Genomic DNA, 17,043 nt, shown 5'->3' on the forward strand with positions numbered 1-17,043 from the left:
ACTTGGAATTCAATAATTACATAGTTACACGTTGCATGGATCGCGTATAATTTTTTTATTGCAATATATCTAAATTGTCTTTTAAAATTAAGAAGAAAAAGAAAAAGAAAACAATAAAAAAAAAGTAAAAAGAAAAGAAAAGAAAAAAAAAAGAAAAGAAAAAAAAAAGAAAAGAAAAGAAAGAAAGAAAGAAAAGAAGAAATGGTTCTCAAGAAACGACGAAATCGGGGATGGATGAGTCAAAAGAGTGCAATTTACCCCATACCACCCCAAGGTACTTCGTTAGGGAGGGAGGGAGGGATGGAAGGAGGGGAGGGAGGGTGGGGAGGGGGAGTGAGTGAAGGCCATTAAAGAGGCTGTCCCGAGACCGTTGTTTACGCGGCAGGAAGTGGGCTATAATCAGGCTGTGGTGCACAAGAGCACGATATTACTGTCATTTCAACGGACTCGCCCTATTCGAGGCGTAGAGATTCCTCCCCCGCATCGAAAACGGGACTACGGAGCCAAAAATGAAATGCTTTGGATCATTCCATCATTACCGAGGATAAAAATAAAAAGAATGGAGAAGGTTGAAAGGAGAGAGAGAGAGAGAGAGGGAGAGAATTACACATCGCGTTTGACTCGATGAGAGGAGCTTCTCGCGACGATCGAACGATTATCGAACTAAGGAACAAATAAGATGATCGTGAAAACTTGCTCGATCGCGATCTTGACCAATTATAGACTATTGCATCTCGCTGTGGAATTTCTTTGAGTGGATATCTTTCTTATTGCCAGTAATGGATCGTTTGAATATTTCTCTTTTTCTACCCTTCTATCCTTTTTCTATATTTTTTCTTCTTGTTTTTTTTTCCTTTTTTTTAGGGAAGGGAGACCTGTCCTGACCTCGGAAATTAAATGCCGATAGATCGTTGGATCATTATATGAAGGGCAGACATGAGAAATCGAACGATTACGAACGATCGTGTTCGTAGAAAGGAAACAATAAATAAATAGAAAGAAAATAAAGAAAAATAATCGCACGAATAAACACAGGTATCGTTCAGAAAGTAAATATTTATCGCATGCGATCTAAACCTTCGTTTCTAATAAAAAAAATTCTAAACTTTCGTCAGATAATATTTATTTTCTAAGAAATTATTCGATATTTCGTGGGTTTCGTGAAAATGTGGAAAATGCATTTCTAAATATAAATAAAAAAATAAAAAAAGGAGTGACATTTTTCCCGTTAATGCGTATCGCAGCATGAACGATGACTTTTTCGGTACTTCTTACACAGTGCTGTTTAATTTATCGTTTTATGGGCTTTTCTCTCGAAGGCTACTAGTGAGGAGAAGCTGTATGTATGTATATAGTAGTGGCTGCTACGGTCGAAGGACCCCATCGAAACTGTGGGCTGAACCAAGTATTGCTAGAGAGAATGAGTGAGAGAGAGAGAGAGAGAGAGAGAGAGAGAAGGTGCAGTGGAAGGAGAGACAAATGAACCGCGAAACAAAAGGGCACCGGCAGCAACCGAAGTAGGGGAACTGTGCGGGGGCGTGGCGCACGCAGTATTAAGCAACCGCGCCACCGCATTGTAAAGGGCAAAGTGTTATTGTTGCGACCGCCGGCCGGCTCGAGCTCGACTTAATTGGATTTAAGGCGAATTGTTTGCGCATCTTGCCAGCGGCACGTCCTCCTTAGTGAACGAACATCACCACTTTACCTCTCGTTACCATTATGTCTCCCCAAGTAAACCACGAAAGAGGACTTTCGATCGTTTGGATGAGATTTTGTTTCTTAAAGAAAATAATAATTCTTTTTGTAAATAATAATAATAACAATAATAAAAGTAATGTAAAACTCTCCTCGATAATAATAATAATAATATTTAAAAAATATATATATTCTTTTAATTATCAATACTTTTTGGAATCGAGATATTATTTTTATAGATACGAAAAAGTTTTCTTATTTGGATTAAAAATTTATAAAAATAAATATCGTATTTGGCTTATAGCTATGAAAAACGAATTTTTTTTATCGTAATAGGGATTACAATGACAAATTGACATTGGAAAACGTATATAAATAATGCATTTACTCCATATATCTTATTTAACTTTGTTTTGCACCGAATGTAAGTTAACGGAAACTTTCAATTCTCGTCCACTTGATGAGTGTAGTCATTCAAAGAAGGAAGCGAATATGGAGGTTGGAAGATGAGACGAAGTGTTTGACTATGGCGAGACGACGGGCTTGTTCGAAGCATTCGAAAAGGTGAGAACCGTGTACTCGAACGATCTGTAATTAGGGTTATTACTCTAACGAGCCTGTTACCAGTGGAAAAGAAACTCAAGAAAGAGGGTGGAGAATAAGATAAAGAGAGAGAGAGAGTGAGAGAGAGAGAGAGAATGAGAGAAAAAAGATATAGACAGATAATAAAAAGAAAGAGAAAGAGAAGAAGAAGAAAGGAGGGAAGCATTGTCGGCTGTTAATGCATGCCTTCTTTGCATCATAAAGGCGACCTCCAAAGCCAGTCTTTTATGCGGAAGATCATGCTGGAGGCGAGCCCTGCGCTTATGCGAACGCACACGCACGTAAAATCATTGGTACGCGATGGACCCTCGCCATCTCCTCTATATTGCTCGTCTTCTTATAGCTCACGATCTTCGATAACTCTCTCTCTCTCTCTCTCTCTCTCTCTCTCTCTCTCTCTCTGTTTCTCTCTCTCTCTCTCTCTCTCTCTCTCTCTCTCTGTTTCTCTCTCTTTTCTCATATTAACTTATCGGAATCAATTAATTTCACTTAAGTCCAGCTGCTCCTGCTTTCAGTTGAGCGATTCTTAACGTTATATTTAATTTTTTATTTTGCTCTTAAAATCTTTGTTTTTTTTTCTTTTTCCTTTTTACAAGGTGTTTCGAGTTACATAAGGATCCATATGTATATCTACCCTAATAAATATTTGTTTATGTCATTGGGAATTATTTATTTCTTTCTGTAGAAATGAATATACAATGTTCAAAGGGGTTTTATACAAACGGATGATGTTCCGGTCATTGTCGGGAGTACGATAAGACAGACGACGGTATACGTTTGAGGACGTGGATAGAGTCATTACGATTGGAAAGATAGGAAGACAAGAAGGAGACGACTATGAGGAAGAAAAAGGGGAAGACGACGCGGAGTCGAGTATTCGCACGTTTAACGATTCGTCTTGGTAAAATGTGGACATGTCTCTCTCTTTTTTTATTATATATCTACTGTATGTGTTCGCATGTATGTGTATATGTGTGATATACACGGTAAGTCAATAATCACAATACGATTAGAAAAAAAGCTAATTTTTCTTCAGAAAGTAAATTAATAAATTGTTAAATACGACTTGGTTATATCAGTTCGATACAGAATTAACCTTATTAAAAGTAATTTATATGTAAATATTTATATGGAATCAAGATTATGTTAAGACATTGATGATATTTATAAAATAAATATAAATTTAATATAATAGAATTGTATTATATACAGATTATATCTTATTTAAAATTAGTTTATAGTATATATAATGATTTAAATATAATATTTAATAAAGTTTATACATAATGATTTGTAAAGTAAGATTATATATAATATTAATGCTATTATAAATGAAATTTATAGGCTATGTGGAGTTGATACAAAATAAAATTATATTATATACACCTATATATTTTATTTATTATTAGTTGATAATAATATATAAAGATTAATAAGAAATTAAGAATACTTATATTTTTAATGCTATTATAAATAAAATTGAGAAGAAATCTGTATTGTACCGATATAATTTATTTCAACGTTTTTCAAAAGTTATATCATTTTTATTAGGTTACTCTGTACATATGTATGTGTAAAATAAAATACACACACAAATATATATTTCTGTTTTTCTGGTATATTTTGTCGTCTTCCAGTACGAGTTTTCTTCTTGGTTAACACTTTTTAGCGTAAAAACGCGTGTTCGTACTTTCCTCGAGGACAGAGAAACAAGCTGAGAATGTCGTAACGTCCCGTGAAATAAGACCGTTCTCATGGTGCGCGCTAGTCGGGGTGCAATGGGCCGGATAAATCGTGAACATGTTTCGCAGCGGAATTTCGTGACGCTTCATTAGGCCGAGCGCGACGCTCGCACCGCTGTCTCCTTGACAAGTTTGACAAATTATTCCATAGCGGGAGAGTAGTGCGAACGGAGGACTATGTCCTTCGCTCTCTTTTTCCTCTTCCTTCTCTTCTCTTCAAGGAAAACAAAAAAAAAATAAAAAGAAAGAGAAGAAAAAATTCTCGAGAAAAATTGCACGCGAATAGACGACGATAAAAGGAAGATATATAATCGATATATATAACTCAACAAGTAAATCGTTGTTTCTGACTTTCTTTCGATCGTTGTCTCAAAATGATTTCAAACATACTGGTAGATCGTAAATCGTGCAAGAAGTTCGAGTACCTAAGTATGTACCCCGGCATCGTTAACACCGAGGTTGAACGCTGGGAGAAGAAATTTCGCTGCCAAGAGCAAAATTCGTAATACAGAATCTCATCAGTGCTCGTTTATATGACTTCAGGTTTACGGGGGTTGAAATGGACGCAGGATTATTTTTGTCGGATTATTTTTGTAATTAAAATTAACAACCGGCACGCTGCCAAATTAGCTCCTTATATACCTACCACCCGTTCTCTATCTTCGCATTCTCACTCATCTCTTCTGGCAATGTGCTCATCGGAGGTAGAAAGGGAAGGAAGGAAAGGAAAGGAAAGGAAAGGAAAGGAAAAGAAAAGAAGAAAGGAAGGAAGGAAGAAAAAGAAAGAAAAAGAAGAGAAGTGAAGAGAAAAGAAGGACGAAAAAGAGTGAGTGAGAAAGAGAAGAAGAGCGATAGTTAAAAGATAGCAGTGCTACCATCATCAATATGTGTCACGGTGTTATGTACTTCTTTCTGTGTGGGTGATACGCCCCTGTATGCGTGTATAACCGGTGCACACCTTTCGAGGAACGAGTGTCAGTGCCTTTATCGCTGGCACGAAGTGAACGTAGGACAGATTTTTTTAAATCTATATTAATTCTCCGCTCATAGCGGACGCAGTTGTTCTTAATCATATACTATAGTAATTTTCATCTTCTTTAACTATGGAGTTTGCTTTTTCTTCCTTTTTCTTTTTATTGACAAAACGTCCATAAATTAGATACATTGATAGTTTACATCCGTTACTTTGTATTATATATTCTAACTAATTTATCTACAATTTATAGAGACTTTTATCTCGATGAATTATTGTAAATCACGAAATGAATTTGATCGGTAAGGACCTTTTTCTTTATTATCGTTAAACAATCTATCTCCATCTTATACATCGCTTTCCTAATAGCTTGCAACGTGTATGAGAAGAAAGAAGAAAGAAGAAAGAAGGAAGAAGAACGCTGTAGTTGAAAGAACGGCAGTACTACCATCATCAATACGCGTCACAGAGTTACGTACTCGGCCTCGATACGTTCATTGCGCAGAGCCACGACGATATAATATACATATATATATATATATATATATATATATATATATATATATATGTGTATATATATATATGTGTATATATATATATATATATATATAAACGTACACATGTACTTACGTAGGTGCGTTAAGTATATAGATGCATGCGTACGCAGTTTAACACGCATACCGTTAAAGCGAATATTTACTACATAGCACCTTAATTATCTCTCGTCCTCCCTTTTGGTACGGCCATTCAGTATATGCGTGGCGATGTTGTGCTTTTTTGATATCTGCCGCGATCGACCTGTTCTCTCTAACGACCGGACTCGTATAAACTTAAAGTGTCCACAAGGCTGCTCTCTTCACACTGAAGAAGAGAGTATGTAGCAAATATAAAAGCGCAACAGCTGCTGTCGCATCGTGTTCTTGCTTGGTATATTCTTATCTTTTTCGTGAGAGAAAACAAAAAGAGGAAAAGAAAAAGAGAGAGTAGGAGAGAGAGAGAGAGAGAGAGAGAGAACGAAAGAAAAAAGGCCAATGAATTGAAGAGTGGCTTGATTTTTTAGTTTCTCAAAGATTACCTTACGAGCCACACGCAGATGCTTCTTTTTCTCTCTTTCTCTTTTTTTTATTAACATCGCGCGAACCTTTTAAAAGGCGATCGCGTGCTTCACGAACTAATCCGATCCTCGAAGATATCGACATATAGATACCTCTACTTTGTGGCGTCGAGAAGATAGTCCTGAGGCGATTCGTTGATTAGGTGTTTAATTAAAGGCAGATAGCGCGCGAGAGTCGGCTTAGTATCGAGAGAAAGAGAATATATAGCGATCGAAGGCGGGCTTGGATATTCGTGGATCGTTGAAATGATTCCACTTATCCGCGACGGGGAGTCCCCAAAGAATCCCAGCCTGGCACAAAAGCCTGTGGAAGCGAACGTGATCGCCGCAGGAAGCCTGGCTACCGAAGATATTTCATTTACCGAACAAAAAGTGTTCCTCCTCCGCCTCCTCCTCCACTTCCTTTACCTCCTTCTTGTCCTTCTCCTGCTTCTCTTCTTTTCCTCTGCTTCTCTTCTTTTCCATCGTCCAAGCATCGTAGCGAGCAACGAAGGAATTCGAATTAATATTCGGCGTTGACGTACGAAATTACAGGCAAGCTGCGTCGTTGCTGCCGTTCTTCCCCTTCTTTATCCCGCACTGTTCTTTCTCTTTCCTTCTTCTCTTTTCTTCTTTCTTCTCCTCGACCCCTTTAGGAAACAAATGAGTGCTGATCATCTTGTCCACTCACGACACAATGCTCGGCCAACGACGTTCTGAAACTACCGTAGCCGGCGTCCTCATCGTTGCCACCGTCACGGCATCCTGGATATTGGATAGCCAACTGCCCTTCTTGGACTGACTCCAATTTAGCTACCGACTTTGGTATAATTGCATATCGGCTACCTTTCTTGCTTTTCAACATGTAAGATAGGTGCGGAAAGAGAAAAAAGAAGAAAGAGAGAGAGAGAGAGAGGGAGGGAGGAGGGAGAGAGAGAAAGTCGTAACTACTGAACGAATTTCGCATGTTACAGAAATGAAAGTTAATATTATTAATATTGATGATAAAAGACAAAGGAATACATTGATATTATCGATTGGCTAATTAATATTCGACTTGACAGAGATAGTTCATGGTGAAAAATGTTTACCACTGTTACGAAATTATCGTTAAATTAAAATAAGATTCTATTCACCTATTAAATCCTAGCTACGTATTATGCGTAAGATAATTCAGTTAAAATATCTAATCGTTCGCCCTTTTTGGTCTCGTCGCTCATATGTATACTCTCGACGCGGTCCCTTTTCATGTAATTAATAGTCTTTTCCCGCGAGACCCAACTAACTTATCCTCTAAATGATTCTTCATCCATCATCGCTCGGACCGACTTTGAAAGAAACAGCATACCCTGACGATTTTCTCGAAATTGCCTCTCTCTTTCACCGATGGGTATCCTTTTACTTTCGATGGAGAATGCAAAAGAGATTTCTTTATACTTAAAACTTAGGATTTTATATTTATTGTTAGAATTTTATACTTAAAGTTTCATATTTAAAACTTCATATTTAGAATTTTATATTGCATTTAAAGTTTTATATTTAGTTTTTCATACTTAGAATTTCGTACTAAGAGATCCATACTCGCAGCTTTAGAATATTTAGAGGTATATATTTTGACTTTTATACTTAAAGTCTCATATTTAGAGTTTCAAACTTACAGTTTATATATATATTATATATATATATATATATATAATTATTATATATATATTATATTTATATATATATCATATTTATATATATATTATATATATATATATTATATTTATATATATATTATATATATATATATATATATATATATATATATGTTTGTATATGTGGGATGAAAGGTTCCAAAACTAATCATGTGTGTGAGTGTGAGATATGCCGATCGACAGTTGAACGAAGGGATGGAAGGTTCTAGAATTAATTAGTTGTGTGTGTGTGTGTGTGCATGTATGAGGTAAGTCAATCGGTACTCAAGCAAAGCATAATTTGTCCTTTAGAAGGAACGTTTGTTTATGAAAAGAAAAAGAATTAGTTTAAGAGATCGAGCGAGTGAGTGAACAGCCTTATGAATATTGCGTATTGTCCTGAGTGGACCAACAAGAATAACGAGTAACGTCTTGAATAGACCGCCGTACGAGATAAGAGTTATAGTTTCCAAGTTATTACATCCTAGTTTGTCAATAAAGTTCGTATTAACCAAGAGTGAGTGATTCGAATTAGTTAGTCCATATCTTTCAGGTAGAGTTTCAAAAAATATCCTACATATGTATATATATATATATATATATATATATATATATGTAATTATATATACGTCAATACAATATGTCAACTACAATTTCATACTTAGTGCTTTATACTTTACTATAATTCTTCATATTTGAAACTTCATTATATGTATTTATTTTTTTATTATATATTGTGTTCGTGAAAGTTCGTGCCGATTTCGAAACGCAGAAGATTTAAATTTTAGTATATATTTATTAAATTATATAAGTGCCATTCTGTTTTACCACCTTTCTCCATCTTTCAGGCAACTTGAAAATTCCGTCCTTCCAGAATCTGTCAGGTTTTTCAGCGGAAAACTTTTCTACGTGATTTTTTATCTCGACCAAAGAGTTGAAGTTTTTTCCATTAAGGAAATTTTGTAATGATCGAAATAAGTGGAAATTAGTGGGCGCGAAGTCTGATGAATATAGTGGATGGGGTCGAACATCTCAACCGAACTCTAATAACTTTTGTCGAGTTATCAAAGACACATGAGGCTGCGCATTGTCCTGATAAAACACGATGCCCTCCCAATTCGCTATTTCTAGACGTTTTTGTTCAATTGCTGTCTTTAATTCGTCTAATTGGAAAAAATACTTTCCTGAATTTATCGTCTCGTTGTTTGGTAAAGGCTCATAATACACGATCCCTTTTCAATCCCACCAGACACAGAGCATGACCTTCTTTGGATGAAGATCGGCTTTTGGGGTGACTAAAGATAATTCATTCCACTTTCCCCAAGATCTTTTTCGCTCAACATTATTATAAATGATCCATTTTTCATCCCCCGTCACTACTTGCTTCAAAGATGATGTCTCCTCGTTGCGTTTATAGAGCGAGTCGCAAATGGAAATGCGATCCATCAGATTTTTCTCCGTTAAATCGTGGGTAACTCATACATCAAGACGGTTTATGTAGCTAAGCTTCACAAAATGCTCGTGGATGGTGGATTTTGACATATTTAACATTTCTGCTAATTTATGTATCATATAGCGTAGGTTATTCTTGACCAGTGTTTTAATCTGATCTTCATTTGTGATGGAGGGCCTACCCGGGGGCATTCTTGATCTTCAAGGTTGAAATCATCAGCGTTAAACTTAGCAAAATATTACTGCACAGTTCTTTCAAGTACAGCACCTTCACCATAAATAGCGCGTATCTTATTTGCCGCTTGTGTGGCATTTTTGCCTTTCCGGTAAAAGAAAAGCATTAAATGTCTATAATGCACTTTGTTTGCTTTCGTATTTAAAGGCGTATAAAACTTTGACAAAAATTAACATATCATAACCAAAAGTTTTTCCAAATATGCCTAAAGTATCGTCTTTTAGAATATGTACGCATGTCATTTGTTTTCAATCATTCTAATATATTTAGACCTTATGCCACCTACCGAAATTCGGCACAAACTTTCCGAATGACCCAATACTTGTATTATTTACAGCTTTATACATAAAGTTCACTAAATTCTGTTTTCAATTCATGCTTTCCGATGCAGTAGTATTTTCTTCGAAATTACAACAGCTTGGACAAAAAGCGTAACACTTTTTATTCATTCATCCCCCAGCCACCTTTACCCGCTCTCACTTTTTCCTCTTCAACGATCAAAAAGCGTTCTCTCGCAGGTGACGTCAAAGACCCCGAGCGAACATCCGTTTCTTTCGCGTGCAATCGCGCGTTTAGCGCGCACGAGATCGCAATTCCAGATTATGTCTGAAACTGCTTTGAAAGTGCGCTGCCGGTGGTGGCGACGATGGTCGCATAGTATGCTGGTAATGCTGCGAGAAAGGGCGAGAAAGAGAAGCGAATAATACACGCACGCTTGGTGTCAGAATTAGTGAGAGAGAAAGAGAGAAAGAGAAAGAGAGAAAGAGAAAGAGAGAGAGAGAAAGAGAGAGAGAGAGAGAGAGAGAGTGAATACGTGTTAGGTGCTTGGGAATATGGTTGGCGATTTAGACTAACGCAAATTGTTACGTCCGCAGGAAGGATAAACAATCCAACTTCACAGTGGCCCTCATCCTTCTCGACTTGGTTAGATTTATACCACTATGTCGTCGAAAATGCGTTCGCGTCAGCTCGACGAGTTTTCGTTACGAATTCTACAAACTGGAAACATCGTGCCTTTATCATAGTGTGATCCCATTTTCCACGTATATATCAAAACATTCTGAGATTTTTTGCACTTTAATTTAACTGCTAATCATCACTCGCGTAAGATTCATTTACTCTATAACAATCAAATTTATACTTACGAATGCAATCCAAGCATAACTGTATCTCTCTGTGTATGTGTATGCAGTAAGCACATACATACAGTAAAAATTTTACGTCTTATTCTCTAATTATTTTTTTCATTTTCGTTTTTCCCTTTTTTTTTCTTTCTTTCACACGTACGATCTCTCTCATCTATTGTCGCGAGTACATATATGCAAAAGCATGAGTTCGCATGCAATCGTATCTCAATGACTGTGTAGCTACGACTGATTTAACGACTTGTCACCTACTTTATCAATTTATCACTACCAGACTACAAATCTCAAAGAAATGCAAAGTGAACAAGATATGTAAGTACGTACATGCGCACGTACGACTCTTATCTAATCGAAATCGATAGCAAAAAATGATCTTAAAATCATTAAATTTCTTAATTGTAAAAAATTCATTCGTTCTATGGTCATTACCAAAAAAAAATATAGATAAGTGGTTAAGGTAAGAGAGTTCAAGAAATTTAATTAGCACGTATACAAGAAATGACTTTGAATTAAATTAATCGCATGACATATGTCGGAACAAGTCGACGGGATTAATCTCGATCTAACAAATTTAATTTGCAAGAAAGAAACAGGATTCATATACCATTAAGATTTATTAACTTGCTAACTTTGTATTTTAAAAACGTTTTAAAAATTATAATCTCTTTTTTTCTCGCGGAATGGGCCACGTTCAAAAATTACTAAGGATCGAGAAGAAAGATAAGAGTTCCTGTGTTCTCTTTCTCTCTCTCTTTTTCTGAACCGGTAATTGTCTCACCATATGCTTTCGCTTCAAGCTCGCGCACCGAAACATTTTAAAAAGCGAGGAAACTCGTTGAGGAGACTCATCTCGATCAGGTCCGCGATTAACGATCGCCGCCGCGGTTTCTTCCTAATTACAATATTTAAATTCCAGCGACATGTGCGAGCTCGATTATCCGACCGGCACACCACGCCACTGGGCGAGAGGAGTCCTCATGTCTCTCTTTATTTTTTCGCTCTCGCGTGTAAGCGTTCCTTTAAGCGCCGTCGAAAATTACGAGGGGGCTCCGTGGTAACCAGAGGAAACTGTTGGCTAAACATTCGACAGTTATCGCGATCGAGCAACGATAATTCATTGCTTAGGCTCGAGCACATCAGATAATACGCCTTCGTTAATACTCCCTTTTTTTAACGTTACAGGCTGCATGCATGTAACGTTTCCACAACGCTAAACGTTTCCTCGATTATTTATATAAATGTACATTTCGACCCTCTTTAATGTCATGTAACTGTCGAGTCATACATTTATGTGCAGGTATATGTCCGTATTTTTTTAAATTTTTCGTTCATTTTCGTTCCATCAAAAAATTAATTTTTATTTTGCATTGTTTTTTTATTTATTTTTTTTTTATAAGTATAGGTATAATATAATTATACTAGCATAAATAATACATGGACAAACAATTGGGTTACAGAGAATTAACGATCCTAGGATAATTACTATACATTATATTCGGTTAATCGTACGATTAAAAAACATGTAACGATCGATCGATTCTCATCGTCGAACAATACTCTCGCCGTCACCGATGATAATTTATTACCAACGTTCAATGACGGATCTTCTGATGCTTCTGTTGCCAATGCTCGTCATCGTTATATCGAAACATATTTATACTGAATATCAATATTGATCAGACATCTTGCCAATTTCTTCGAAATATAATATTTTAAATTAAATAAAGACTGGCGAATTAAAAACCGTTTTTACGAAAAACATCGTCTTTTAATTTTAAAAATAATAATAATAACAATAATAATAATAATAATAATAATAATAATAATAATAATAATAATAATAATAATAATAATAATAATAATAACTTGGTCTCGAACCGGCAAATTGTTATTTTTATTGGCAAATCATATTTTTAATGAAATTAACAAGTCCGTTTGCATATGAAATGCATAACGACGCGTGGTAGCCAAGAACAAGTCGCTTATAATTTCAACGTTCGACGACATACATATCATATAAAATAAAGAAAGGAGATCGAACAAAAATAAAAAGATGGAAAAATGTAGAAAAAGAAGGATAAAAAGGAGAAGAAGAAGAAGAAATGTGAAAATAAGAGTCGAGAAGAATATAACACGCACGCGCTTACGCAAGTGCGTGTTCGCGCCAAGCCGTGATTATGCCCGTCCCCTCCCCGCACCTTTTTATACCTTTTTAACCCTTTTTCACGTTCACTTTCCTGTCTCGCGAGCCAGAGGACTGGTTTCGTCTTAATCTTCTTCGACGAATCTCTTACCCTCAAGAAAAATAAGAAGTCTATAACATGATATAAGGAATGCCACTACCGCGAGCGTAAATCGTACCGTACACGAGCCATGCGATTTATACGTCAAAATCGTGTGTTTATTTACGGTTTCGTTCCTCGTTTCGTTTTTCTTTTCTTTCTTCTCTGAGAGAGAGAGAGAGAGAGAGAGAGAGAGAGAGAGAGAGAGAAAGAGAGAGAGAGCGAAATAAACTTTCAAGTTTAAAAATGAATCGTCAAGGAAACGGTTTAATCGTTGACCGATTTCTTAAAGTTACCGTGTATTGTTGCACACAATACGGTTAAACGAATCGTTTAGAGAGATTCATAGTAGGGATAAAAGGGAATTTCGTTGCGGTTAAAGCTTAAGATATATCTAAAAAAAGAACATAAACTTCCGTGCTTCACCTTCCTTTCCTTTCCTTTCCTTTCCTATTCTAGAACGGGGAATTGGCGTAATGCTCATGAAGCTCTTTACACGCACACGCACCGATGAGAAAGAAAGAGAAAGAGAAAGAACGTGGAGGAAGGCCGGAAGTAAGAGCAATTAACGATATAAGTGGTTCGCTGCTCTCGCCATCGAGATAACATCGGCTAACTCGAGTCTAGCTCCTTTTCTTGTGAGCACTCGATGGGAAGATAGCTAACTCGAAAGAAGAAGGCAGGTGCCTCTTGCCTTCAGGACACATTATACGCTCTTACTCGCTTCGTCCCTTTATTTCTTTCTGTCTTTCCTTTTTTTTTTCATTTATTCCCTTCTAATTTTTCTCTCTTTCTCTTTTTCCTTTTATCATCGCACGCGTATCTCGCCTTCCAACGGAGAATGAGATCCATCAGGAAAGGAACGATCGATCGATCGATCGATCGATCAATCGACCGACCGACTAACCGATCGCCCGAACGTTTTACTAAATAACTTTATTTCCCCAGCGTACTCATGATATCACGTGAAGCCGAAGGAGGTTATTTGCATTTTATTAAATACGAGCAACTTAATTACCAAGTCACTTGAGGCAATATTTTGCGAAAGCCACGTTATTAATATTAAGTAGATAGCCAATGTAATTTGTACCGCGTGTGGTCGCTGATCAATTGTCATCGAAAGAGGGAGGAGTAGAGAGATAAAAAATAGCTTACTCTCCTAATACAAGTTAACTTTGATCATGAATTAGAGAAAGTACTTATGTTGATACGCTTAAACATTTTATTTGTGTTATCAAATCATAACGTTGATTATTTTTTAGTTAATCTTTTAGCCCTTTACAGAGGCGTGTAACTTTGAAATTGCACGCATGCACCGATATATATATATATATATATATATATATATATATATATATATATATATAATTATAATGTAATATAACATTAGTATATTACATATTATAATAATATAATAATATATAATCATTATAATGAACTTATAAATCTAACATATATTTTAAATTCTATATCATTTTTTTTCCACTACAAAATAAAAAATTAGTTGAAGTCAAGATAACAATGTTTGTAAACAAATTATTGTAAACATATTGGCATTAATACTAAATTACACCTAATATACTAATCACGTTATATATTTTTTTATTTCAAACACAAACAAAATTTAGTTTATAGAGGGTTAACAATCATCCCATTGAGCAATCATTGAACGACATATATCAAAAGAAGTACGAATCAAGAAGACAGGATGCGAGGGCGGCGTATTACAAAGTTTTGTTCCGGCGATTTTCTTTTGTCGCCAGTTTCAGGATGCAGAAGACCAGCAAAAGCTCGATTTGACCGTGGGTTAACCACATCCTCTTTGCTACCACCAACACCACCAACACTATGACTACAACTGCCATCACTACCAACAACACCGGTTACACTCCTTCTTTCCTTTCTTCTTCTTCGGTTTCACTTTCGTTTTAAGTTTTTGAGAAACGAATGACGCGGACCTTCAATGATAATAACGGACAAGATTCTCTCTTTCTCTCTTTCTCTCTCTCTCTCTCTCTCTCTCTCTCTCTCTTGCTTTGTAAGGGTATCTACCTACGTAAGTACTTACCTATGTACAACTACGAAATGAGAATAAGATTAAAGATTTTTTCTAACGTTCTATGCTTAATAAGCGCTTCTGCTTATCGTAATACACAACCGGCAATTATGCAAAGTGTATTTTGACGTCAATGTATCTATAGCGAGAGAGAAGGCAGCATTAATGATACCGGTCGGTTGGTCGATTGGTCGGTCGATGCTCGTAGTTCTCGTCGCATTAAAAAGTAATAGTAGTTTGATCGATCGACCACATCTCTATCTGTTTCTCTCTCTTTCTCTATCTTTCTTTCTCTCTGTCTCTCTCTCTCTCTCTCTCTCTCTCTCTCTCTCTCTCTTTCTTTCTTGTACTCTTCGTTCGCTGGTCGACTAAGTTGTCCTTTCAACGTATTGCTGACTTAAGCGCCGCTGTCATAATAATCGGTATTTATAATACGTTAACTTATCGACACGGGCTATCTATGCATTGGATCGTTACGAAATTCCAATAGACATTCTGCCAAAGTGAAAAGAACCATGGTTTAAAACGGCTATATAGGAACAACACGATACTCCGTTTAACATCGACTCGAAATATTTTATAATGAATGATAAACGAATTCATTGATAAATGACGACTTAATGATCGAACAATCGATATTATCATATTAAAAAAGTGAAGAAAACATGTTACCTCATTAATTATGAAACGAGAATCTGATCGGATCATTTCAAAATAGATTTAAAAGAATTTTATTCGAGATAAGATTTTCAAGGTCTTTATATTTATAGATCATTGTATTTAACAATAATATATGTAGATAAGTAAGTAAATAAGTATAATACTTACGGATAGCGAGTAAGAAAGGTGTAGTCTAAAACGTGGTTCTGTATTATACGTTTGTTTTATTTGTATGTCAGCGTTAGTCATATACTATATAGATTTCTTATTGTTAGAACTCAGTTCAGTGTCGCAATCAGTCAAAGTGTAGACACAATACACTTCAGTTCAGCTCTCGACTAACTTCTACATTAATACACTTTAGGATAGAATTCGTCTATTGTATGTGTGTGTGTGTGTGTGTGTGTGTGTGTGTGTGTGTGTGTGTGAAAGAGAGAGAAAGAGGGAGAGAGAGAGAGAGAGAGAGAGAGAGAAATGAACAAGAATAATTATATTTTTAATATAATCGTTTATCTTTCGTACGATTAACCACCGACTGAGAAGAAGAACTGTTTCTTTGAATTATTACCTACTTACTTACCTACGCCGGATCATCGTCCTATAGGGAACAGCTTAAGAATCCGTTGAAAGTAGTCATGTGTTTTGTGGAGGATGTGAACGCGACTCTGTGTCCGCCGCCGGGGAAAATCGTTAGTGTCAGGGCAGCGGCTGACCGCTAATGGGGCCCAAATTAATTTCACGTAATTGGGGCTACACAAGAGTGTGCGTCGCCGTCCCGGGCTACTCGTTTTACCCTAATAGGAATAAAATAAGCCTTTGTGCAGAAGGCAAAAGAACGCGCCAACATAATTGTACCGTCCGCTTGACCAACGCCGGAAATAAGCAAACACGATTACGCCTCGAGCACGATATTCTATTCTATAAACTTTTTATTCGTTAGTGTCTTTGAGAAAAGGGAAAATTGAGCAGGTAAAATATGTCGATCTAAAGATAATTGGATAAATTAATTTGTGAAATCAAAGTGATGTTGGTAGTATAGTAATGATGGCGGACCGGATCAGTGGGAGAGGGAGATTCACGACTATGATGTTTAAATTTAGTATAATATATTTTCCATATAATAATTCTCGCTATACAGACAATATTTTACAAAGCATGATTTATTACTAGTTTTGTATGGGTGTATGTGTGTATGTGTGGGTACGTGTGTGAGTATATGTATATGTCTTGTGTAATCATGTACTCGCTACGATACTTGGATTCAAATCGTACAGTGTTGCGATAAGTCGCAAAAGTATCGCCGGTGCCATCGTCTCTTACTTCTTTTTTTTTTCGTTATTCTTATTACTTTTTCTTTCTAACACCATTTATTCTCGGTTATTACCGTTTTTACTCGTCGTACTGTCCTAATATTTATACATTCATAATACT

At 36.2% G+C, this 17,043-nt stretch overlaps 1 protein-coding gene across 2 annotated transcripts in view; it reads right to left on the bottom strand.

The window, feature by feature from the left end:
- Positions 1–16,747: 16,747 nt before the first annotated feature.
- Positions 16,748–17,043, bottom strand: part of LOC124428397 (homeobox protein B-H1-like) — a 25,152-nt gene continuing 24,856 nt past the window's right edge. For both annotated transcript variants that reach the window (XM_046972373.1, XM_046972365.1), the window contains one exon: positions 16,748–17,043. This exon is cut by the window's right edge and continues 2,050 nt beyond it. The gene's annotated coding sequence lies outside the window, so the exon portion shown is untranslated.

The sequence above is a fragment of the Vespa crabro genome, chromosome 1, assembly GCF_910589235.1.
Source record: "Vespa crabro chromosome 1, iyVesCrab1.2, whole genome shotgun sequence".
Taxonomy (NCBI): Eukaryota; Metazoa; Arthropoda; class Insecta; order Hymenoptera; family Vespidae; genus Vespa; species Vespa crabro.